Source organism: Aquarana catesbeiana, linkage group LG03 (assembly GCF_042186555.1).
Source record: "Aquarana catesbeiana isolate 2022-GZ linkage group LG03, ASM4218655v1, whole genome shotgun sequence".
Lineage (NCBI taxonomy): Eukaryota > Metazoa > Chordata > Amphibia > Anura > Ranidae > Aquarana > Aquarana catesbeiana.
In genome coordinates this window covers 302,126,463-302,149,838 of record NC_133326.1, presented here as the reverse complement: position 1 = coordinate 302,149,838, position 23,376 = coordinate 302,126,463, and the positions used below count along the sequence as shown (strand labels likewise).

The following is a 23,376-nucleotide window of genomic DNA, read 5'->3' as shown; positions in this document are numbered from 1 at the left end:
CAAAAAATCTGCAAGAATGGCTTTCTGTAGTGTAGTGGTTATCACGTTCGCCTAACAAGCGAAAGGTCCCCGGTTCGAAACCGGGCAGAAACACTGTGCACACGCTAGTGCTTTTTGCTACAATATCGCTTTCAGCAACCCTTTTCAAGCATTCTACTTTAGAGTAGACTTTCCACTTGCAAGGCCCAACAAAGCAGCATGAATAGGTTTCTGTAGTGTAGTGGTTATCACGTTCGCCTCACACGCGAAAGGTCCCTGGTTCGAAACCGGGCAGGAACAGTGCTTACCTTTAACTTTTTCACAGTCAGGCACACTCAAAGCTCTTGCCACACCATGCCCCTCTTGCAGCCGTAAGTGAAATCTGCCAATATAAAGCACAGTTTAGGTGCAACACCTTCACTGGGAGCTCTTTTTCTTCACTGTTTATAAGTCGACCAGGAGAAATTGAAGACCCTTGCCTGAAGATGTTAGGTGACCTGGTTTGCTGGTCCTACACAGGCAAAGTTTTGCTGCAGTGCCTATAGTGCAGACTCTGTAATAGCTGACTAGTAAAACCTGCTGACCATCGCTGTAAGTGTTTAGGAAAACTTGTTTTCTGGACCCAAAGGCAATAGGAATGCGGACTTTGGCTCTCCTGCTTAGTCAGCTGAGTTGGAAAACCTAACGACCATTGGTGTATGTTTTCCTCTGATCTGGTGAGAAAAGTGTGTGGAACAGCTAGAGGTGATATCCATGACTCAGTCTATCTTGCCAGTACTGGCTGTTTTGAGGATGGTATTTGTATCAAGCTAGGCATCTGAAATGGGCTTTCTTCCTTGTTTTTTTCATTACTCAAGAGTATCATTTGCAAGGATGGTAAACTGAACTCAGGTTTTTAAATAACCAGAAACAAATAATAGCTAATACGGTGACCCCAACCTCCGACCCTCCAACCGGAAAAGGCCTATTGTGGTGGGTTTCTGTGGTGTAGTGGTTATCACGTTCGCCTCACACACGAAAGGTCCCCAGTTAGAAACCGGGCATAAACACTGTGCACACGCTAGTGCTTTTTGCCACAATGTCGCTTTCATCACCCCCTTTCAAGCATTGTACTTTAGCGTAGACTTTCGGTTTGCAAGGCACAAAAAATCTGCAAGAATGGCTTTCTGTAGTGTAGTGGTTATCACGTTCGCCTAACACGCGAAAAGTCCCCGGTTCGAAACAGGGCAGAAACACTGTGCACACGCTAGTGCTTTTTGCTACAATATCGCTTTCAGCATAAACACTGTGCACACGCTAGTGCTTTTTGCCACAATGTCGCTTTCATCACCCCCTTTCAAGCATTGTACTTTAGCGTAGACTTTCGGTTTGCAAGGCACAAAAAATCTGCAAGAATGGGTTTCTGTAGTGTAGTGGTTATCACGTTCGCCTAACACGCGAAAGGTCCCCGGTTCGAAACCGGGCAGAAACACTGTGCACACGCTAGTGCTTTTTGCTACAATATCGCTTTCAGCAACCCTTTTCAAGCATTCTACTTTAGAGTAGACTTTCCACTTGCAAGGCCCAACAAAGCAGCATGAATAGGTTTCTGTAGTGTAGTGGTTATCACGTTCGCCTCACACGCGAAAGGTCCCCGGTTCGAAACCGGGCAGGAACAGTGCTTACCTTTAACTTTTTCACAGTCAGGCACACTCAAAGCTCTTGCCACACCATGCCCCTCTTGCAGCCGTAAGTGAAATCTGCCAATATAAAGCACAGTTTAGGTGCAACACCTTCACTGGGAGCTCTTTTTCTTCACTGTTTATAAGTCGACCAGGAGAAATTGAAGACCCTTGCCTGAAGATGTTAGGTGAGCTGGTTTGCTGGTCCTACACAGGCAAAGTTTTGCTGCAGTGCCTATAGTGCAGACTCTGTAATAGCTGACTAGTAAAACCTGCTGACCATCGCTGTAAGTGTTTAGGAAAACTTGTTTTCTGGACCCAAAGGCAATAGGAATGCGGACTTTGGCTCTCCTGCTTAATCAGCTGAGTTGGAAAACCTAACGACCATTGGTGTATGTTTTCCTCTGATCTGGTGAGAAAAGTGTGTGGAACAGCTAGAGGTGATATCCATGACTCAGTCTATCTTGCCAGTACTGGCTGTTTTGAGGATGGTATTTGTATCAAGCTAGGCATCTGAAATGGGCTTTCTTCCTTGTTTTCTTCATTACTCAAGAGTATCATTTGCAAGGATGGTAAACTGAACTCAGGTTTTTAAATAACCAGAAACAAATAATAGCTAATACGGTGACCCGAACCTCCGACCCTCCAACCGGAAAAGGCCTATCGTGGTGGGTTTCTGTGGTGTAGTGGTTATCACGTTCGCCTCACACACGAAAGGTCCCCAGTTAGAAACCGGGCAGAAACACTGTGCACACGCTAGTGCTTTTTGCCACAATGTCGCTTTCATCACCCCCTTTCAAGCATTGTACTTTAGCGTAGACTTTCGGTTTGCAAGGCACAAAAAAAAAGCAAGAATGGGTTTCTGTAGTGTAGTGGTTATCACGTTCGCCTAACACGCGAAAGGTCCCCGGTTCGAAACCGGGCAGAAACACTGTGCACACGCTAGTGCTTTTTGCTACAATATCGCTTTCAGCAACCCTTTTCAAGCATTCTACTTTAGAGTAGACTTTCCACTTGCAAGGCCCAACAAAGCAGCATGAATAGGTTTCTGTAGTGTAGTGGTTATCACGTTCGCCTCACACGCGAAAGGTCCCCGGTTCGAAACCGGGCAGAAACAGTGCTTACCTTTAACTTTTTCACAGTCAGGCACACTCAAAGCTCTTGCCACACCATGCCCCTCTTGCAGCCGTAAGTGAAATCTGCCAATATAAAGCACAGTTTAGGTGCAACACCTTCACTGGGAGCTCTTTTTCTTCACTGTTTATAAGTCGACCAGGAGAAATTGAAGACCCTTGCCTGAAGATGTTAGGTGAGCTGGTTTGCTGGTCCTACACAGGCAAAGTTTTGCTGCAGTGCCTATAGTGCAGACTCTGTAATAGCTGACTAGTAAAACCTGCTGACCATCGCTGTAAGTGTTTAGGAAAACTTGTTTTCTGGACCCAAAGGCAATAGGAATGCGGACTTTGGCTCTCCTGCTTAGTCAGCTGAGTTGGAAAACCTAACGACCATTGGTGTATGTTTTCCTCTGATCTGGTGAGAAAAGTGTGTGGAACAGCTAGAGGTGATATCCATGACTCAGTCTATCTTGCCAGTACTGGCTGTTTTGAGGATGGTATTTGTATCAAGCTAGGCATCTGAAATGGGCTTTCTTCCTTGTTTTTTTCATTACTCAAGAGTATCATTTGCAAGGATGGTAAACTGAACTCAGGTTTTTAAATAACCAGAAACAAATAATAGCTAATACGGTGACCCCAACCTCCGACCCTCCAACCGGAAAAGGCCTATTGTGGTGGGTTTCTGTGGTGTAGTGGTTATCACGTTCGCCTCACACACGAAAGGTCCCCAGTTAGAAACCGGGCATAAACACTGTGCACACGCTAGTGCTTTTTGCCACAATGTCGCTTTCATCACCCCCTTTCAAGCATTGTACTTTAGCGTAGACTTTCGGTTTGCAAGGCACAAAAAATCTGCAAGAATGGGTTTCTGTAGTGTAGTGGTTATCACGTTCGCCTAACACGCGAAAGGTCCCCGGTTCGAAACTGGGCAGAAACACTGTGCACACGCTAGTGCTTTTTGCTACAATATCGCTTTCAGCATAAACACTGTGCACACGCTAGTGCTTTTTGCCACAATATCGCTTTCATCACCCCCTTTCAAGCATTGTACTTTAGCGTAGACTTTCGGTTTGCAAGGCACAAAAAATCTGCAAGAATGGGTTTCTGTAGTGTAGTGGTTATCACGTTCGCCTAACACGCGAAAGGTCCCCGGTTCGAAACCGGGCAGAAACACTGTGCACACGCTAGTGCTTTTTGCTACAATATCGCTTTCAGCAACCCTTTTCAAGCATTCTACTTTAGAGTAGACTTTCCACTTGCAAGGCCCAACAAAGCAGCATGAATAGGTTTCTGTAGTGTAGTGGTTATCACGTTCGCCTCACACGGCAAAGGTCCCCGGTTCGAAACCGGGCAGGAACAGTGCTTACCTTTAACTTTTTCACAGTCAGGCACACTCAAAGCTCTTGCCACACCATGCCCCTCTTGCAGCCGTAAGTGAAATCTGCCAATATAAAGCACAGTTTAGGTGCAACACCTTCACTGGGAGCTCTTTTTCTTCACTGTTTATAAGTCGACCAGGAGAAATTGAAGACCCTTGCCTGAAGATGTTAGGTGACCTGCATAGGTGTGCGCACAGGGTGTGCCAGGTGTGCCTGGGCACACCCTAATCACCCTGTGCTGGGCACATTTCCCCTGCTGCTTGGCTGCAGAGAAAGGGACTGGGAAATATCTGTCCTTAGTCCCTTTCTCTGTCTCAAAAGTGAGACATCAGGGGTCTGTTTAGACCCATGATATTTCACCAAAGCCCCCCAGTGGAGCTCCTAAAAAAAATTGTAAAAAAAAAAGTAATAAAAAAAATTGTAAAAAAATTTTTGTAAAAAATTATAAAATTGTAAAAAAGTCATAATAAACAAATATATAAAAAATAAACTACTGACACCAATCTCTCTGCCTTTCTGACACTGTCCACTGCTCTACTGCCTTATAAATACAGTATATGCATACATATGAGCTTTGGGGTGCACACCCCAATGCAATAGGCTGCGCACACCTATGGTGACCTGGTTTGCTGGTCCTACACAGGCAATGTTTTGCTGCAGTGCCTATAGTGCAGACTCTGTAATAGCTGACTAGTAAAACCTGCTGACCATCGCTGTAAGTGTTTAGGAAAACTTGTTTTCTGGACCCAAAGGCAATAGGAATGCGGACTTTGGCTCTCCTGCTTAGTCAGCTGAGTTGGAAAACCTAACGACCATTGGTGTATGTTTTCCTCTGATCTGGTGAGAAAAGTGTGTGGAACAGCTAGAGGTGATATCCATGACTCAGTCTATCTTGCCAGTACTGGCTGTTTTGAGGATGGTATTTGTATCAAGCTAGGCATCTGAAATGGGCTTTCTTCCTTGTTTTTTTCATTACTCAAGAGTATCATTTGCAAGGATGGTAAACTGAACTCAGGTTTTTAAATAACCAGAAACAAATAATAGCTAATACGGTGACCCCAACCTCCGACCCTCCAACCGGAAAAGGCCTATTGTGGTGGGTTTCTGTGGTGTAGTGGTTATCACGTTCGCCTCACACACGAAAGGTCCCCAGTTAGAAACCGGGCATAAACACTGTGCACACGCTAGTGCTTTTTGCCACAATGTCGCTTTCATCACCCCCTTTCAAGCATTGTACTTTAGCGTAGACTTTCGGTTTGCAAGGCACAAAAAATCTGCAAGAATGGGTTTCTGTAGTGTAGTGGTTATCACGTTCGCCTAACACGCGAAAGGTCCCCGGTTCGAAACCGGGCAGAAACACTGTGCACACGCTAGTGCTTTTTGCTACAATATCGCTTTCAGCAACCCTTTTCAAGCATTCTACTTTAGAGTAGACTTTCCACTTGCAAGGCCCAACAAAGCAGCATGAATAGGTTTCTGTAGTGTAGTGGTTATCACGTTCGCCTCACATGCGAAAGGTCCCCGGTTCGAAACCGGGCAGGAACAGTGCTTACCTTTAACTTTTTCACAGTCAGGCATACTCAAAGCTCTTGCCACACCATGCCCCTCTTGCAGCCGTAAGTGAAATCTGCCAATATAAAGCACAGTTTAGGTGCAACACCTTCACTGGGAGCTCTTTTTCTTCACTGTTTATAAGTCGACCAGGAGAAATTGAAGACCCTTGCCTGAAGATGTTAGGTGAGCTGGTTTGCTGGTCCTACACAGGCAAAGTTTTGCTGCAGTGCCTATAGTGCAGACTCTGTAATAGCTGACTAGTAAAACCTGCTGACCATCGCTGTAAGTGTTTAGGAAAACTTGTTTTCTGGACCCAAAGGCAATAGGAATGCGGACTTTGGCTCTCCTGCTTAGTCAGCTGAGTTGGAAAACCTAACGACCATTGGTGTATGTTTTCCTCTGATCTGGTGAGAAAAGTGTGTGGAACAGCTAGAGGTGATATCCATGACTCAGTCTATCTTGCCAGTACTGGCTGTTTTGAGGATGGTATTTGTATCAAGCTAGGCATCTGAAATGGGCTTTCTTCCTTGTTTTTTTCATTACTCAAGAGTATCATTTGCAAGGATGGTAAACTGAACTCAGGTTTTTAAATAACCAGAAACAAATAATAGCTAATACGGTGACCCCAACCTCCGACCCTCCAACCGGAAAAGGCCTATTGTGGTGGGTTTCTGTGGTGTAGTGGTTATCACGTTCGCCTCACACACGAAAGGTCCCCAGTTAGAAACCGGGCATAAACACTGTGCACACGCTAGTGCTTTTTGCCACAATGTCGCTTTCATCACCCCCTTTCAAGCATTGTACTTTAGCGTAGACTTTCGGTTTGCAAGGCACAAAAAATCTGCAAGAATGGGTTTCTGTAGTGTAGTGGTTATCACGTTCGCCTAACATGCGAGAGGTCCCCGGTTCGAAACCGGGCAGAAACACTGTGCACACGCTAGTGCTTTTTGCTACAATATCGCTTTCAGCATAAACACTGTGCACACGCTAGTGCTTTTTGCCACAATGTCGCTTTCATCACCCCCTTTCAAGCATTGTACTTTAGCGTAGACTTTCGGTTTGCAAGGCACAAAAAATCTGCAAGAATGGCTTTCTGTAGTGTAGTGGTTATCACGTTCGCCTAACACGCGAAAGGTCCCCGGTTCGAAACCGGGCAGAAACACTGTGCACACGCTAGTGCTTTTTGCTACAATATCGCTTTCAGCAACCCTTTTCAAGCATTCTACTTTAGAGTAGACTTTCCACTTGCAAGGCCCAACAAAGCAGCATGAATAGGTTTCTGTAGTGTAGTGGTTATCACGTTCGCCTCACACGCGAAAGGTCCCTGGTTCGAAACCGGGCAGGAACAGTGCTTACCTTTAACTTTTTCACAGTCAGGCACACTCAAAGCTCTTGCCACACCATGCCCCTCTTGCAGCCGTAAGTGAAATCTGCCAATATAAAGCACAGTTTAGGTGCAACACCTTCACTGGGAGCTCTTTTTCTTCACTGTTTATAAGTCGACCAGGAGAAATTGAAGACCCTTGCCTGAAGATGTTAGGTGAGCTGGTTTGCTGGTCCTACACAGGCAAAGTTTTGCTGCAGTGCCTATAGTGCAGACTCTGTAATAGCTGACTAGTAAAACCTGCTGACCATCGCTGTAAGTGTTTAGGAAAACTTGTTTTCTGGACCCAAAGGCAATAGGAATGCGGACTTTGGCTCTCCTGCTTAGTCAGCTGAGTTGGAAAACCTAACGACCATTGGTGTATGTTTTCCTCTGATCTGGTGAGAAAAGTGTGTGGAACAGCTAGAGGTGATATCCATGACTCAGTCTATCTTGCCAGTACTGGCTGTTTTGAGGATGGTATTTGTATCAAGCTAGGCATCTGAAATGGGCTTTCTTCCTTGTTTTTTTCATTACTCAAGAGTATCATTTGCAAGGATGGTAAACTGAACTCAGGTTTTTAAATAACCAGAAACAAATAATAGCTAATACGGTGACCCCAACCTCCGACCCTCCAACCGGAAAAGGCCTATTGTGGTGGGTTTCTGTGGTGTAGTGGTTATCACGTTCGCCTCACACACGAAAGGTCCCCAGTTAGAAACCGGGCATAAACACTGTGCACACGCTAGTGCTTTTTGCCACAATGTCGCTTTCATCACCCCCTTTCAAGCATTGTACTTTAGCGTAGACTTTCGGTTTGCAAGGCACAAAAAATCTGCAAGAATGGCTTTCTGTAGTGTAGTGGTTATCACGTTCGCCTAACACGCGAAAAGTCCCCGGTTCGAAACAGGGCAGAAACACTGTGCACACGCTAGTGCTTTTTGCTACAATATCGCTTTCAGCATAAACACTGTGCACACGCTAGTGCTTTTTGCCACAATGTCGCTTTCATCACCCCCTTTCAAGCATTGTACTTTAGCGTAGACTTTCGGTTTGCAAGGCACAAAAAATCTGCAAGAATGGGTTTCTGTAGTGTAGTGGTTATCACGTTCGCCTAACACGCGAAAGGTCCCTGGTTCGAAACCGGGCAGAAACACTGTGCACACGCTAGTGCTTTTTGCTACAATATCGCTTTCAGCAACCCTTTTCAAGCATTCTACTTTAGAGTAGACTTTCCACTTGCAAGGCCCAACAACGCAGCATGAATAGGTTTCTGTAGTGTAGTGGTTATCACGTTCGCCTCACATGCGAAAGGTCCCCGGTTCGAAACCGGGCAGGAACAGTGCTTACCTTTAACTTTTTCACAGTCAGGCACACTCAAAGCTCTTGCCACACCATGCCCCTCTTGCAGCCGTAAGTGAAATCTGCCAATATAAAGCACAGTTTAGGTGCAACACCTTCACTGGGAGCTCTTTTTCTTCACTGTTTATAAGTCGACCAGGAGAAATTGAAGACCCTTGCCTGAAGATGTTAGGTGAGCTGGTTTGCTGGTCCTACACAGGCAAAGTTTTGCTGCAGTGCCTATAGTGCAGACTCTGTAATAGCTGACTAGTAAAACCTGCTGACCATCGCTGTAAGTGTTTAGGAAAACTTGTTTTCTGGACCCAAAGGCAATAGGAATGCGGACTTTGGCTCTCCTGCTTAATCAGCTGAGTTGGAAAACCTAACGACCATTGGTGTATGTTTTCCTCTGATCTGGTGAGAAAAGTGTGGGGAACAGCTAGAGGTGATATCCATGACTCAGTCTATCTTGCCAGTACTGGCTGTTTTGAGGATGGTATTTGTATCAAGCTAGGCATCTGAAATGGGCTTTCTTCCTTGTTTTCTTCATTACTCAAGAGTATCATTTGCAAGGATGGTAAACTGAACTCAGGTTTTTAAATAACCAGAAACAAATAATAGCTAATACGGTGACCCCAACCTCCGACCCTCCAACCGGAAAAGGCCTATCGTGGTGGGTTTCTGTGGTGTAGTGGTTATCACGTTCGCCTCACACACGAAAGGTCCCCAGTTAGAAACCGGGCAGAAACACTGTGCACACGCTAGTGCTTTTTGCCACAATGTCGCTTTCATCACCCCCTTTCAAGCATTGTACTTTAGCGTAGACTTTCGGTTTGCAAGGCACAAAAAAAAAGCAAGAATGGGTTTCTGTAGTGTAGTGGTTATCACGTTCGCCTAACACGCGAAAGGTCCCCGGTTCGAAACCGGGCAGAAACACTGTGCACACGCTAGTGCTTTTTGCTACAATATCGCTTTCAGCAACCCTTTTCAAGCATTCTACTTTAGAGTAGACTTTCCACTTGCAAGGCCCAACAAAGCAGCATGAATAGGTTTCTGTAGTGTAGTGGTTATCACGTTCGCCTCACACGCGAAAGGTCCCCAGTTAGAAACCGGGCATAAACACTGTGCACACGCTAGTGCTTTTTGCCACAATGTCGCTTTCATCACCCCCTTTCAAGCATTGTACTTTAGCGTAGACTTTCGGTTTGCAAGGCACAAAAAATCTGCAAGAATGGCTTTCTGTAGTGTAGTGGTTATCACGTTCGCCTAACACGCGAAAAGTCCCCGGTTCGAAACAGGGCAGAAACACTGTGCACACGCTAGTGCTTTTTGCTACAATATCGCTTTCAGCATAAACACTGTGCACACGCTAGTGCTTTTTGCCACAATGTCGCTTTCATCACCCCCTTTCAAGCATTGTACTTTAGCGTAGACTTTCGGTTTGCAAGGCACAAAAAATCTGCAAGAATGGGTTTCTGTAGTGTAGTGGTTATCACGTTCGCCTAACACGCGAAAGGTCCCTGGTTCGAAACCGGGCAGAAACACTGTGCACACGCTAGTGCTTTTTGCTACAATATCGCTTTCAGCAACCCTTTTCAAGCATTCTACTTTAGAGTAGACTTTCCACTTGCAAGGCCCAACAACGCAGCATGAATAGGTTTCTGTAGTGTAGTGGTTATCACGTTCGCCTCACATGCGAAAGGTCCCCGGTTCGAAACCGGGCAGGAACAGTGCTTACCTTTAACTTTTTCACAGTCAGGCACACTCAAAGCTCTTGCCACACCATGCCCCTCTTGCAGCCGTAAGTGAAATCTGCCAATATAAAGCACAGTTTAGGTGCAACACCTTCACTGGGAGCTCTTTTTCTTCACTGTTTATAAGTCGACCAGGAGAAATTGAAGACCCTTGCCTGAAGATGTTAGGTGAGCTGGTTTGCTGGTCCTACACAGGCAAAGTTTTGCTGCAGTGCCTATAGTGCAGACTCTGTAATAGCTGACTAGTAAAACCTGCTGACCATCGCTGTAAGTGTTTAGGAAAACTTGTTTTCTGGACCCAAAGGCAATAGGAATGCGGACTTTGGCTCTCCTGCTTAATCAGCTGAGTTGGAAAACCTAACGACCATTGGTGTATGTTTTCCTCTGATCTGGTGAGAAAAGTGTGGGGAACAGCTAGAGGTGATATCCATGACTCAGTCTATCTTGCCAGTACTGGCTGTTTTGAGGATGGTATTTGTATCAAGCTAGGCATCTGAAATGGGCTTTCTTCCTTGTTTTCTTCATTACTCAAGAGTATCATTTGCAAGGATGGTAAACTGAACTCAGGTTTTTAAATAACCAGAAACAAATAATAGCTAATACGGTGACCCCAACCTCCGACCCTCCAACCGGAAAAGGCCTATCGTGGTGGGTTTCTGTGGTGTAGTGGTTATCACGTTCGCCTCACACACGAAAGGTCCCCAGTTAGAAACCGGGCAGAAACACTGTGCACACGCTAGTGCTTTTTGCCACAATGTCGCTTTCATCACCCCCTTTCAAGCATTGTACTTTAGCGTAGACTTTCGGTTTGCAAGGCACAAAAAAAAAGCAAGAATGGGTTTCTGTAGTGTAGTGGTTATCACGTTCGCCTAACACGCGAAAGGTCCCCGGTTCGAAACCGGGCAGAAACACTGTGCACACGCTAGTGCTTTTTGCTACAATATCGCTTTCAGCAACCCTTTTCAAGCATTCTACTTTAGAGTAGACTTTCCACTTGCAAGGCCCAACAAAGCAGCATGAATAGGTTTCTGTAGTGTAGTGGTTATCACGTTCGCCTCACACGCGAAAGGTCCCCGGTTCGAAACCGGGCAGGAACAGTGCTTACCTTTAACTTTTTCACAGTCAGGCACACTCAAAGCTCTTGCCACACCATGCCCCTCTTGCAGCCGTAAGTGAAATCTGCCAATATAAAGCACAGTTTAGGTGCAACACCTTCACTGGGAGCTCTTTTTCTTCACTGTTTATAAGTCGACCAGGAGAAATTGAAGACCCTTGCCTGAAGATGTTAGGTGAGCTGGTTTGCTGGTCCTACACAGGCAAAGTTTTGCTGCAGTGCCTATAGTGCAGACTCTGTAATAGCTGACTAGTAAAACCTGCTGACCATCGCTGTAAGTGTTTAGGAAAACTTGTTTTCTGGACCCAAAGGCAATAGGAATGCGGACTTTGGCTCTCCTGCTTAATCAGCTGAGTTGGAAAACCTAACGACCATTGGTGTATGTTTTCCTCTGATCTGGTGAGAAAAGTGTGTGGAACAGCTAGAGGTGATATCCATGACTCAGTCTATCTTGCCAGTACTGGCTGTTTTGAGGATGGTATTTGTATCAAGCTAGGCATCTGAAATGGGCTTTCTTCCTTGTTTTCTTCATTACTCAAGAGTATCATTTGCAAGGATGGTAAACTGAACTCAGGTTTTTAAATAACCAGAAACAAATAATAGCTAATACGGTGACCCCAACCTCCGACCCTCCAACCGGAAAAGGCCTATCGTGGTGGGTTTCTGTGGTGTAGTGGTTATCACGTTCGCCTCACACACGAAAGGTCCCCAGTTAGAAACCGGGCAGAAACACTGTGCACTCTACTTTAGAGTAGACTTTCCACTTGCAAGGCCCAACAAAGCAGCATGAATAGGTTTCTGTAGTGTAGTGGTTATCACGTTCGCCTCACACGGCAAAGGTCCCCGGTTCGAAACCGGGCAGGAACAGTGCTTACCTTTAACTTTTTCACAGTCAGGCACACTCAAAGCTCTTGCCACACCATGCCCCTCTTGCAGCCGTAAGTGAAATCTGCCAATATAAAGCACAGTTTAGGTGCAACACCTTCACTGGGAGCTCTTTTTCTTCACTGTTTATAAGTCGACCAGGAGAAATTGAAGACCCTTGCCTGAAGATGTTAGGTGACCTGGTTTGCTGGTCCTACACAGGCAAAGTTTTGCTGCAGTGCCTATAGTGCAGACTCTGTAATAGCTGACTAGTAAAACCTGCTGACCATCGCTGTAAGTGTTTAGGAAAACTTGTTTTCTGGACCCAAAGGCAATAGGAATGCGGACTTTGGCTCTCCTGCTTAGTCAGCTGAGTTGGAAAACCTAACGACCATTGGTGTATGTTTTCCTCTGATCTGGTGAGAAAAGTGTGTGGAACAGCTAGAGGTGATATCCATGACTCAGTCTATCTTGCCAGTACTGGCTGTTTTGAGGATGCTATTTGTATCAAGCTAGGCATCTGAAATGGGCTTTCTTCCTTGTTTTTTTCATTACTCAAGAGTATCATTTGCAAGGATGGTAAACTGAACTCAGGTTTTTAAATAACCAGAAACAAATAATAGCTAATACGGTGACCCCAACCTCCGACCCTCCAACCGGAAAAGGCCTATTGTGGTGGGTTTCTGTGGTGTAGTGGTTATCACGTTCGCCTCACACACGAAAGGTCCCCAGTTAGAAACCGGGCATAAACACTGTGCACACGCTAGTGCTTTTTGCCACAATGTCGCTTTCATCACCCCCTTTCAAGCATTGTACTTTAGCGTAGACTTTCGGTTTGCAAGGCACAAAAAATCTGCAAGAATGGCTTTCTGTAGTGTAGTGGTTATCACGTTCGCCTAACACGCAAAAAGTCCCTGGTTCGAAACCGGGCAGAAACACTGTGCACACGCTAGTGCTTTTTGCTACAATATCGCTTTCAGCATAAACACTGTGCACACGCTAGTGCTTTTTGCCACAATGTCGCTTTCATCACCCCCTTTCAAGCATTGTACTTTAGCGTAGACTTTCGGTTTGCAAGGCACAAAAAATCTGCAAGAATGGGTTTCTGTAGTGTAGTGGTTATCACGTTCGCCTAACACGCGAAAGGTCCCCGGTTCGAAACCGGGCAGAAACACTGTGCACACGCTAGTGCTTTTTGCTACAATATCGCTTTCAGCAACCCTTTTCAAGCATTCTACTTTAGAGTAGACTTTCCACTTGCAAGGCCCAACAACGCAGCATGAATAGGTTTCTGTAGTGTAGTGGTTATCACGTTCGCCTCACATGCGAAAGGTCCCCGGTTCGAAACCGGGCAGGAACAGTGCTTACCTTTAACTTTTTCACAGTCAGGCACACTCAAAGCTCTTGCCACACCATGCCCCTCTTGCAGCCGTAAGTGAAATCTGCCAATATAAAGCACAGTTTAGGTGCAACACCTTCACTGGGAGCTCTTTTTCTTCACTGTTTATAAGTCAACCAGGAGAAATTGAAGACCCTTGCCTGAAGATGTTAGGTGAGCTGGTTTGCTGGTCCTACACAGGCAAAGTTTTGCTGCAGTGCCTATAGTGCAGACTCTGTAATAGCTGACTAGTAAAACCTGCTGACCATCGCTGTAAGTGTTTAGGAAAACTTGTTTTCTGGACCCAAAGGCAATAGGAATGCGGACTTTGGCTCTCCTGCTTAATCAGCTGAGTTGGAAAACCTAACGACCATTGGTGTATGTTTTCCTCTGATCTGGTGAGAAAAGTGTGTGGAACAGCTAGAGGTGATATCCATGACTCAGTCTATCTTGCCAGTACTGGCTGTTTTGAGGATGGTATTTGTATCAAGCTAGGCATCTGAAATGGGCTTTCTTCCTTGTTTTCTTCATTACTCAAGAGTATCATTTGCAAGGATGGTAAACTGAACTCAGGTTTTTAAATAACCAGAAACAAATAATAGCTAATACGGTGACCCCAACCTCCGACCCTCCAACCGGAAAAGGCCTATCGTGGTGGGTTTCTGTGGTGTAGTGGTTATCACGTTCGCCTCACACACGAAAGGTCCCCAGTTAGAAACCGGGCAGAAACACTGTGCACACGCTAGTGCTTTTTGCCACAATGTCGCTTTCATCACCCCCTTTCAAGCATTGTACTTTAGCGTAGACTTTCGGTTTGCAAGGCACAAAAAAAAAGCAAGAATGGGTTTCTGTAGTGTAGTGGTTATCACGTTCGCCTAACACGCGAAAGGTCCCCGGTTCGAAACCGGGCAGAAACACTGTGCACACGCTAGTGCTTTTTGCTACAATATCGCTTTCAGCAACCCTTTTCAAGCATTCTACTTTAGAGTAGACTTTCCACTTGCAAGGCCCAACAAAGCAGCATGAATAGGTTTCTGTAGTGTAGTGGTTATCACGTTCGCCTCACACGCGAAAGGTCCCCGGTTCGAAACCGGGCAGGAACAGTGCTTACCTTTAACTTTTTCACAGTCAGGCACACTCAAAGCTCTTGCCACACCATGCCCCTCTTGCAGCCGTAAGTGAAATCTGCCAATATAAAGCACAGTTTAGGTGCAACACCTTCACTGGGAGCTCTTTTTCTTCACTGTTTATAAGTCGACCAGGAGAAATTGAAGACCCTTGCCTGAAGATGTTAGGTGAGCTGGTTTGCTGGTCCTACACAGGCAAAGTTTTGCTGCAGTGCCTATAGTGCAGACTCTGTAATAGCTGACTAGTAAAACCTGCTGACCATCGCTGTAAGTGTTTAGGAAAACTTGTTTTCTGGACCCAAAGGCAATAGGAATGCGGACTTTGGCTCTCCTGCTTAATCAGCTGAGTTGGAAAACCTAACGACCATTGGTGTATGTTTTCCTCTGATCTGGTGAGAAAAGTGTGTGGAACAGCTAGAGGTGATATCCATGACTCAGTCTATCTTGCCAGTACTGGCTGTTTTGAGGATGGTATTTGTATCAAGCTAGGCATCTGAAATGGGCTTTCTTCCTTGTTTTCTTCATTACTCAAGAGTATCATTTGCAAGGATGGTAAACTGAACTCAGGTTTTTAAATAACCAGAAACAAATAATAGCTAATACGGTGACCCCAACCTCCGACCCTCCAACCGGAAAAGGCCTATCGTGGTGGGTTTCTGTGGTGTAGTGGTTATCACGTTCGCCTCACACACGAAAGGTCCCCAGTTAGAAACCGGGCAGAAACACTGTGCACACGCTAGTGCTTTTTGCCACAATGTCGCTTTCATCACCCCCTTTCAAGCATTGTACTTTAGCGTAGACTTTCGGTGTGCAAGGCACAAAAAAAAAGCAAGAATGGGTTTCTGTAGTGTAGTGGTTATCACGTTCGCCTAACACGCGAAAGGTCCCCGGTTCGAAACCGGGCAGAAACACTGTGCACACGCTAGTGCTTTTTGCTACAATATCGCTTTCAGCAACCCTTTTCAAGCATTCTACTTTAGAGTAGACTTTCCACTTGCAAGGCCCAACAAAGCAGCATGAATAGGTTTCTGTAGTGTAGTGGTTATCACGTTCGCCTCACACGCGAAAGGTCCCCGGTTCGAAACCGGGCAGAAACAGTGCTTACCTTTAACTTTTTCACAGTCAGGCACACTCAAAGCTCTTGCCACACCATGCCCCTCTTGCAGCCGTAAGTGAAATCTGCCAATATAAAGCACAGTTTAGGTGCAACACCTTCACTGGGAGCTCTTTTTCTTCACTGTTTATAAGTCGACCAGGAGAAATTGAAGACCCTTGCCTGAAGATGTTAGGTGAGCTGGTTTGCTGGTCCTACACAGGCAAAGTTTTGCTGCAGTGCCTATAGTGCAGACTCTGTAATAGCTGACTAGTAAAACCTGCTGACCATCGCTGTAAGTGTTTAGGAAAACTTGTTTTCTGGACCCAAAGGCAATAGGAATGCGGACTTTGGCTCTCCTGCTTAGTCAGCTGAGTTGGAAAACCTAACGACCATTGGTGTATGTTTTCCTCTGATCTGGTGAGAAAAGTGTGTGGAACAGCTAGAGGTGATATCCATGACTCAGTCTATCTTGCCAGTACTGGCTGTTTTGAGGATGGTATTTGTATCAAGCTAGGCATCTGAAATGGGCTTTCTTCCTTGTTTTCTTCATTACTCAAGAGTATCATTTGCAAGGATGGTAAACTGAACTCAGGTTTTTAAATAACCAGAAACAAATAATAGCTAATACGGTGACCCCAACCTCCGACCCTCCAACCGGAAAAGGCCTATCGTGGTGGGTTTCTGTGGTGTAGTGGTAATCACGTTCGCCTCACACACGAAAGGTCCCCAGTTAGAAACCGGGCATAAACACTGTGCACACGCTAGTGCTTTTTGCCACAATGTCGCTTTCATCACCCCCTTTCAAGCATTGTACTTTAGCGTAGACTTTCGGTTTGCAAGGCACAAAAAATCTGCAAGAATGGGTTTCTGTAGTGTAGTGGTTATCACGTTCGCCTAACATGCGAGAGGTCCCCGGTTCGAAACCGGGCAGAAACACTGTGCACACGCTAGTGCTTTTTGCTACAATATCGCTTTCAGCAACCCTTTTCAAGCATTCTACTTTAGAGTAGACTTTCCACTTGCAAGGCCCGACAAAGCAGCATGAATAGGTTTCTGTAGTGTAGTGGTTATCACGTTCTCCTCACACGCGAAAGGTCCCCGGTTCGAAACCGGGCAGAAACAGTGCTTACATTTAACTTTTTCACAGTCAGGCACACTCAAAGCTCTTGCCACACCATGCCCCTCTTGCAGCCGTAAGTGAAATCTGCCAATATAAAGCACAGTTTAGGTGCAACACCTTCACTGGGAGCTCTTTTTCTTCACTGTTTATAAGTCGACCAGGAGAAATTGAAGACCCTTGCCTGAAGATGTTAGGTGACCTGGTTTGCTGGTCCTACACAGGCAAAGTTTTGCTGCAGTGCCTATAGTGCAGACTCTGTAATAGCTGACTAGTAAAACCTGCTGACCATCGCTGTAAGTGTTTAGGAAAACTTGTTTTCTGGACCCAAAGGCAATAGGAATGCGGACTTTGGCTCTCCTGCTTAGTCAGCTGAGTTGGAAAACCTAACGACCATTGGTGTATGTTTTCCTCTGATCTGGTGAGAAAAGTGTGTGGAACAGCTAGAGGTGATATCCATGACTCAGTCTATCTTGCCAGTACTGGCTGTTTTGAGGATGGTATTTGTATCAAGCTAGGCATCTGAAATGGGCTTTCTTCCTTGTTTTTTTCATTACTCAAGAGTATAATTTGCAAGGATGGTAAACTGAACTCAGGTTTTTAAATAACCAGAAACAAATAATAGCTAATACGGTGACCCCAACCTCCGACCCTCCAACCGGAAAAGGCCTATTGTGGTGGGTTTCTGTGGTGTAGTGGTTATCACGTTCGCCTCACACACGAAAGGTCCCCAGTTAGAAACCGGGCATAAACACTGTGCACACGCTAGTGCTTTTTGCCACAATGTCGCTTTCATCACCCCCTTTCAAGCATTGTACTTTAGCGTAGACTTTCGGTTTGCAAGGCACAAAAAATCTGCAAGAATGGCTTTCTGTAGTGTAGTGGTTATCACGTTCGCCTAACACGCGAAAGGTCCCCGGTTCGAAACCGGGCAGAAACACTGTGCACACGCTAGTGCTTTTTGCTACAATATCGCTTTCAGCATAAACACTGTGCACACGCTAGTGCTTTTTGCCACAATGTCGCTTTCATCACCCCCTTTCAAGCATTGTACTTTAGCGTAGACTTTCGGTTTGCAAGGCACAAAAAAAAAGCAAGAATGGGTTTCTGTAGTGTAGTGGTTATCACGTTCGCCTAACACGCGAAAGGTCCCCGGTTCGAAACCGGGCAGAAACACTGTGCACACGCTAGTGCTTTTTGCTACAATATCGCTTTCAGCAACCCTTTTCAAGCATTCTACTTTAGAGTAGACTTTCCACTTGCAAGGCCCAACAAAGCCGCATGAATAGGTTTCTGTAGTGTAGTGGTTATCACGTTCGCCTCACACGCGAAAGGTCCCCGGTTCGAAACCGGGCAGAAACAGTGCTTACCTTTAACTTTTTCACAGTCAGGCACACTCAAAGCTCTTGCCACACCATGCCCCTCTTGCAGCCGTAAGTGAAATCTGCCAATATAAAGCACAGTTTAGGTGCAACACCTTCACTGGGAGCTCTTTTTCTTCACTGTTTATAAGTCGACCAGGAGAAATTGAAGACCCTTGCCTGAAGATGTTAGGTGAGCTGGTTTGCTGGTCCTACACAGGCAAAGTTTTGCTGCAGTGCCTATAGTGCAGACTCTGTAATAGCTGACTAGTAAAACCTGCTGACCATCGCTGTAAGTGTTTAGGAAAACTTGTTTTCTGGACCCAAAGGCAATAGGAATGCGGACTTTGGCTCTCCTGCTTAGTCAGCTGAGTTGGAAAACCTAACGACCATTGGTGTATGTTTTCCTCTGATCTGGTGAGAAAAGTGTGTGGAACAGCTAGAGGTGATATCCATGACTCAGTCTATCTTGCCAGTACTGGCTGTTTTGAGGATGATATTTGTATCAAGCTAGGCATCTGAAATGGGCTTTCTTCCTTGTTTTCTTCATTACTCAAGAGTATCATTTGCAAGGATGGTAAACTGAACTCAGGTTTTTAAATAACCAGAAACAAATAATAGCTAATACGGTGACCCCAACCTCCGACCCTCCGACCGGAAAAGGCCTATCGTGGTGGGTTTCTGTGGTGTAGTGGTTATCACGTTCGCCTCACACACGAAAGGTCCCCAGTTAGAAACCGGGCATAAACACTGTGCACACGCTAGTGCTTTTTGCCACAATGTCGCTTTCATCACCCCCTTTCAAGCATTGTACTTTAGCGTAGACTTTCGGTTTGCAAGGCACAAAAAATCTGCAAGAATGGGTTTCTGTAGTGTAGTGGTTATCACGTTCGCCTAACACGTGAAAGGTCCCCGGTTCGAAACCGGGCAGAAACACTGTGCACACGCTAGTGCTTTTTACTACAATATCGCTTTCAGCAACCCTTTTCAAGCATTCTACTTTAGAGTAGACTTTCCACTTGCAAGGCCCAACAAAGCAGCATGAATAGGTTTCTGTAGTGTAGTGGTTATCACGTTCGCCTCACACGCGAAAGGTCCCCGGTTCGAAACCGGGCAGAAACAGTGCTTACCTTTAACTTTTTCACAGTCAGGCACACTCAAAGCTCTTGCCACACCATGCCCCTCTTGCAGCCGTAAGTGAAATCTGCCAATATAAAGCACAGTTTAGGTGCAACACCTTCACTGGGAGCTCTTTTTCTTCACTGTTTATAAGTCGACCAGGAGAAATTGAAGACCCTTGCCTGAAGATGTTAGGTGAGCTGGTTTGCTGGTCCTACACAGGCAAAGTTTTGCTGCAGTGCCTATAGTGCAGACTCTGTAATAGCTGACTAGTAAAACCTGCTGACCATCGCTGTAAGTGTTTAGGAAAACTTGTTTTCTGGACCCAAAGGCAATAGGAATGCGGACTTTGGCTCTCCTGCTTAGTCAGCTGAGTTGGAAAACCTAACGACCATTGGTGTATGTTTTCCTCTGATCTGGTGAGAAAAGTGTGTGGAACAGCTAGAGGTGATATCCATGACTCAGTCTATCTTGCCAGTACTGGCTGTTTTGAGGATGCTATTTGTATCAAGCTAGGCATCTGAAATGGGCTTTCTTCCTTGTTTTCTTCATTACTCAAGAGTATCATTTGCAAGGATGGTAAACTGAACTCAGGTTTTTAAATAACCAGAAACAAATAATAGCTAATACGGTGACCCCAACCTCCGACCCTCCAACCGGAAAAGGCCTATCGTAGTGGGTTTCTGTGGTGTAGTGGTAATCACGTTCGCCTCACACACGAAAGGTCCCCTGTTAGAAACCGGGCAGAAACACTGTGCACACGCTAGTGCTTTTTGCCACAATGTCGCTTTCATCACCCCCTTTCAAGCATTGTACTTTAGCGTAGACTTTCGGTTTGCAAGGCACAAAAAATCTGCAAGAATGGGTTTCTGTAGTGTAGTGGTTATCACGTTCGCCTAACACGCGAAAGGTCCCCGGTTCGAAACCGGGCAGAAACACTGTGCACACGCTAGTGCTTTTTGCTACAATATCGCTTTCAGCAACCCTTTTCAAGCATTCTACTTTAGAGTAGACTTTCCACTTGCAAGGCCCAACAAAACAGCATGAATAGGTTTCTGTAGTGTAGTGGTTATCACGTTCGCCTCACACGCGAAAGGTCCCCGGTTCGAAACCGGGCAGAAACAGTGCTTACCTTTAACTTTTTCACAGTCAGGCACACTCAAAGCTCTTGCCACACCATGCCCCTCTTGCAGCCGTAAGTGAAATCTGCCAATATAAAGCACAGTTTAGGTGCAACACCTTCACTGGGAGCTCTTTTTCTTCACTGTTTATAAGTCGACCAGGAGAAATTGAAGACCCTTGCCTGAAGATGTTAGGTGAGCTGGTTTGCTGGTCCTACACAGGCAAAGTTTTGCTGCAGTGCCTATAGTGCAGACTCTGTAATAGCTGACTAGTAAAACCTGCTGACCATCGCTGTAAGTGTTTAGGAAAACTTGTTTTCTGGACCCAAAGGCAATAGGAATGCGGACTTTGGCTCTCCTGCTTAGTCAGCTGAGTTGGAAAACCTAACGACCATTGGTGTATGTTTTCCTCTGATCTGGTGAGAAAAGTGTGTGGAACAGCTAGAGGTGATATCCATGACTCAGTCTATCTTGCCAGTACTGGCTGTTTTGAGGATGCTATTTGTATCAAGCTAGGCATCTGAAATGGGCTTTCTTCCTTGTTTTCTTCATTACTCAAGAGTATCATTTGCAAGGATGGTAAACTGAACTCAGGTTTTTAAATAACCAGAAACAAATAATAGCTAATACGGTGACCCCAACCTCCGACCCTCCAACCGGAAAAGGCCTATCGTAGTGGGTTTCTGTGGTGTAGTGGTAATCACGTTCGCCTCACACACGAAAGGTCCCCTGTTAGAAACCGGGCAGAAACACTGTGCACACGCTAGTGCTTTTTGCCACAATGTCGCTTTCATCACCCCCTTTCAAGCATTGTACTTTAGCGTAGACTTCGGTTTGCAAGGCACAAAAAATCTGCAAGAATGGGTTTCTGTAGTGTAGTGGTTATCACGTTCGCCTAACACGCGAAAGGTCCCCGGTTCGAAACCGGGCAGAAACACTGTGCACACGCTAGTGCTTTTTGCTACAATATCGCTTTCAGCAACCCTTTTCAAGCATTCTACTTTAGAGTAGACTTTCCACTTGCAAGGCCCAACAAAACAGCATGAATAGGTTTCTGTAGTGTAGTGGTTATCACGTTCGCCTCACACGCGAAAGGTCCCCGGTTCGAAACCGGGCAGAAACAGTGCTTACCTTTAACTTTTTCACAGTCAGGCACACTCAAAGCTCTTGCCACACCATGCCCCTCTTGCAGCCGTAAGTGAAATCTGCCAATATAAAGCACAGTTTAGGTGCAACACCTTCACTGGGAGCTCTTTTTCTTCACTGTTTATAAGTCGACCAGGAGAAATTGAAGACCCTTGCCTGAAGATGTTAGGTGAGCTGGTTTGCTGGTCCTACACAGGCAAAGTTTTGCTGCAGTGCCTATAGTGCAGACTCTGTAATAGCTGACTAGTAAAACCTGCTGACCATCGCTGTAAGTGTTTAGGAAAACTTGTTTTCTGGACCCAAAGGCAATAGGAATGCGAACTTTGGCTCTCCTGCTTAGTCAGCTGAGTTGGAAAACCTAACGACCATTGGTGTATGTTTTCCTCTGATCTGGTGAGAAAAGTGTGTGGAACAGCTAGAGGTGATATCCATGACTCAGTCTATCTTGCCAGTACTGGCTGTTTTGAGGATGGTATTTGTATCAAGCTATGCATCTGAAATGGGCTTTCTTCCTTGTTTTCTTCATTACTCAAGAGTATCATTTGCAAGGATGGTAAACTGAACTCAGGTTTTTAAATAACCAGAAACAAATAATAGCTAATACGGTGACCCCAACCTCCGACCCTCCAACCGGAAAAGGCCTATCGTAGTGGGTTTCTGTGGTGTAGTGGTAATCACGTTCGCCTCACACACGAAAGGTCCCCAGTTAGAAACCGGGCAGAAACACTGTGCACACGCTAGTGCTTTTTGCCACAATGTCGCTTTCATCACCCCCTTTCAAGCATTGTACTTTAGCGTAGACTTTCGGTTTGCAAGGCACAAAAAATTTGCAAGAATGGGTTTCTGTAGTGTAGTGGTTATCACGTTCGCCTAACACGCGAAAGGTCCCCGGTTCGAAACCGTGCAGAAACACTGTGCACATGCTAGTGCTTTTTGCTACAATATCGCTTTCAGCAACCCTTTTCAAGCATTCTACTTTAGAGTAGACTTTCCACTTGCAAGGCCCAACAAAGCAGCATGAATAGGTTTCTGTAGTGTAGTGGTTATCACGTTTGCCTCACACGCGAAAGGTCCCCGGTTCGAAACCGGGCAGAAACAGTGCTTACCTTTAACTTTTTCACAGTCAGGCACACTCAAAGCTCTTGCCACACCATGCCCCTCTTGCAGCCGTAAGTGAAATCTGCCAATATAAAGCACAGTTTAGGTGCAACACCTTCACTGGGAGCTCTTTTTCTTCACTGTTTATAAGTCGACCAGGAGAAATTGAAGACCCTTGCCTGAAGATGTTAGGTGAGCTGGTTTGCTGGTCCTACACAGGCAAAGTTTTGCTGCAGTGCCTATAGTGCAGACTCTGTAATAGCTGACTAGTAAAACCTGCTGACCATCGCTGTAAGTGTTTAGGAAAACTTGTTTTCTGGACCCAAAGGCAATAGGAATGCGGACTTTGGCTCTCCTGCTTAGTCAGCTGAGTTGGAAAACCTAACGACCATTGGTGTATGTTTTCCTCTGATCTGGTGAGAAAAGTGTGTGGAACAGCTAGAGGTGATATCCATGACTCAGTCTATCTTGCCAGTACTGGCTGTTTTGAGGATGCTATTTGTATCAAGCTAGGCATCTGAAATGGGCTTTCTTCCTTGTTTTCTTCATTACTCAAGAGTATCATTTGCAAGGATGGTAAACTGAACTCAGGTTTTTAAATAACCAGAAACAAATAATAGCTAATACGGTGACCCCAACCTCCGACCCTCCAACCGGAAAAGGCCTATCGTAGTGGGTTTCTGTGGTGT

The 23,376-nt window shown here is 45.6% G+C and overlaps 28 non-coding genes across 28 annotated transcripts; all 28 read left to right on the top strand.

Annotated features, from left to right (window-relative positions):
- Window positions 1-206: 206 nt before the first annotated feature.
- TRNAV-CAC (transfer RNA valine (anticodon CAC)) lies at window positions 207-279 on the top strand. The gene has a single exon. It is a non-coding gene; the product is annotated as a tRNA-Val (tRNA).
- Window positions 280-1,377: 1,098 nt separating this feature from the next.
- On the top strand, window positions 1,378-1,450 carry TRNAV-AAC (transfer RNA valine (anticodon AAC)). Its single transcript has one exon. It is a non-coding gene; the product is annotated as a tRNA-Val (tRNA).
- A 113-nt stretch (window positions 1,451-1,563) lies between these two features.
- Window positions 1,564-1,636, top strand: TRNAV-CAC (transfer RNA valine (anticodon CAC)). Its single transcript has one exon. It is a non-coding gene; the product is annotated as a tRNA-Val (tRNA).
- Window positions 1,637-2,498: 862 nt separating this feature from the next.
- Window positions 2,499-2,571, top strand: TRNAV-AAC (transfer RNA valine (anticodon AAC)). Its single transcript has one exon. It is a non-coding gene; the product is annotated as a tRNA-Val (tRNA).
- A 113-nt stretch (window positions 2,572-2,684) lies between these two features.
- On the top strand, window positions 2,685-2,757 carry TRNAV-CAC (transfer RNA valine (anticodon CAC)). The gene has a single exon. It is a non-coding gene; the product is annotated as a tRNA-Val (tRNA).
- A 1,098-nt stretch (window positions 2,758-3,855) lies between these two features.
- TRNAV-AAC (transfer RNA valine (anticodon AAC)) lies at window positions 3,856-3,928 on the top strand. The gene has a single exon. It is a non-coding gene; the product is annotated as a tRNA-Val (tRNA).
- Window positions 3,929-5,420: 1,492 nt separating this feature from the next.
- On the top strand, window positions 5,421-5,493 carry TRNAV-AAC (transfer RNA valine (anticodon AAC)). The gene has a single exon. It is a non-coding gene; the product is annotated as a tRNA-Val (tRNA).
- Window positions 5,494-5,606: 113 nt separating this feature from the next.
- On the top strand, window positions 5,607-5,679 carry TRNAV-CAC (transfer RNA valine (anticodon CAC)). Its single transcript has one exon. It is a non-coding gene; the product is annotated as a tRNA-Val (tRNA).
- Window positions 5,680-6,963: 1,284 nt separating this feature from the next.
- TRNAV-CAC (transfer RNA valine (anticodon CAC)) lies at window positions 6,964-7,036 on the top strand. The gene has a single exon. It is a non-coding gene; the product is annotated as a tRNA-Val (tRNA).
- Window positions 7,037-8,320: 1,284 nt separating this feature from the next.
- TRNAV-CAC (transfer RNA valine (anticodon CAC)) lies at window positions 8,321-8,393 on the top strand. The gene has a single exon. It is a non-coding gene; the product is annotated as a tRNA-Val (tRNA).
- An 862-nt stretch (window positions 8,394-9,255) lies between these two features.
- TRNAV-AAC (transfer RNA valine (anticodon AAC)) lies at window positions 9,256-9,328 on the top strand. The gene has a single exon. It is a non-coding gene; the product is annotated as a tRNA-Val (tRNA).
- Window positions 9,329-10,049: 721 nt separating this feature from the next.
- On the top strand, window positions 10,050-10,122 carry TRNAV-CAC (transfer RNA valine (anticodon CAC)). The gene has a single exon. It is a non-coding gene; the product is annotated as a tRNA-Val (tRNA).
- An 862-nt stretch (window positions 10,123-10,984) lies between these two features.
- On the top strand, window positions 10,985-11,057 carry TRNAV-AAC (transfer RNA valine (anticodon AAC)). Its single transcript has one exon. It is a non-coding gene; the product is annotated as a tRNA-Val (tRNA).
- A 113-nt stretch (window positions 11,058-11,170) lies between these two features.
- Window positions 11,171-11,243, top strand: TRNAV-CAC (transfer RNA valine (anticodon CAC)). Its single transcript has one exon. It is a non-coding gene; the product is annotated as a tRNA-Val (tRNA).
- A 1,982-nt stretch (window positions 11,244-13,225) lies between these two features.
- On the top strand, window positions 13,226-13,298 carry TRNAV-AAC (transfer RNA valine (anticodon AAC)). Its single transcript has one exon. It is a non-coding gene; the product is annotated as a tRNA-Val (tRNA).
- A 113-nt stretch (window positions 13,299-13,411) lies between these two features.
- On the top strand, window positions 13,412-13,484 carry TRNAV-CAC (transfer RNA valine (anticodon CAC)). Its single transcript has one exon. It is a non-coding gene; the product is annotated as a tRNA-Val (tRNA).
- An 862-nt stretch (window positions 13,485-14,346) lies between these two features.
- TRNAV-AAC (transfer RNA valine (anticodon AAC)) lies at window positions 14,347-14,419 on the top strand. The gene has a single exon. It is a non-coding gene; the product is annotated as a tRNA-Val (tRNA).
- A 113-nt stretch (window positions 14,420-14,532) lies between these two features.
- TRNAV-CAC (transfer RNA valine (anticodon CAC)) lies at window positions 14,533-14,605 on the top strand. The gene has a single exon. It is a non-coding gene; the product is annotated as a tRNA-Val (tRNA).
- An 862-nt stretch (window positions 14,606-15,467) lies between these two features.
- TRNAV-AAC (transfer RNA valine (anticodon AAC)) lies at window positions 15,468-15,540 on the top strand. Its single transcript has one exon. It is a non-coding gene; the product is annotated as a tRNA-Val (tRNA).
- A 113-nt stretch (window positions 15,541-15,653) lies between these two features.
- TRNAV-CAC (transfer RNA valine (anticodon CAC)) lies at window positions 15,654-15,726 on the top strand. The gene has a single exon. It is a non-coding gene; the product is annotated as a tRNA-Val (tRNA).
- Window positions 15,727-17,945: 2,219 nt separating this feature from the next.
- TRNAV-AAC (transfer RNA valine (anticodon AAC)) lies at window positions 17,946-18,018 on the top strand. Its single transcript has one exon. It is a non-coding gene; the product is annotated as a tRNA-Val (tRNA).
- Window positions 18,019-18,131: 113 nt separating this feature from the next.
- On the top strand, window positions 18,132-18,204 carry TRNAV-CAC (transfer RNA valine (anticodon CAC)). Its single transcript has one exon. It is a non-coding gene; the product is annotated as a tRNA-Val (tRNA).
- A 1,048-nt stretch (window positions 18,205-19,252) lies between these two features.
- TRNAV-CAC (transfer RNA valine (anticodon CAC)) lies at window positions 19,253-19,325 on the top strand. Its single transcript has one exon. It is a non-coding gene; the product is annotated as a tRNA-Val (tRNA).
- Window positions 19,326-20,187: 862 nt separating this feature from the next.
- Window positions 20,188-20,260, top strand: TRNAV-AAC (transfer RNA valine (anticodon AAC)). The gene has a single exon. It is a non-coding gene; the product is annotated as a tRNA-Val (tRNA).
- A 113-nt stretch (window positions 20,261-20,373) lies between these two features.
- TRNAV-CAC (transfer RNA valine (anticodon CAC)) lies at window positions 20,374-20,446 on the top strand. The gene has a single exon. It is a non-coding gene; the product is annotated as a tRNA-Val (tRNA).
- Window positions 20,447-21,307: 861 nt separating this feature from the next.
- Window positions 21,308-21,380, top strand: TRNAV-AAC (transfer RNA valine (anticodon AAC)). Its single transcript has one exon. It is a non-coding gene; the product is annotated as a tRNA-Val (tRNA).
- Window positions 21,381-21,493: 113 nt separating this feature from the next.
- On the top strand, window positions 21,494-21,566 carry TRNAV-CAC (transfer RNA valine (anticodon CAC)). The gene has a single exon. It is a non-coding gene; the product is annotated as a tRNA-Val (tRNA).
- Window positions 21,567-22,614: 1,048 nt separating this feature from the next.
- On the top strand, window positions 22,615-22,687 carry TRNAV-CAC (transfer RNA valine (anticodon CAC)). Its single transcript has one exon. It is a non-coding gene; the product is annotated as a tRNA-Val (tRNA).
- Window positions 22,688-23,376: the final 689 nt, after the last annotated feature.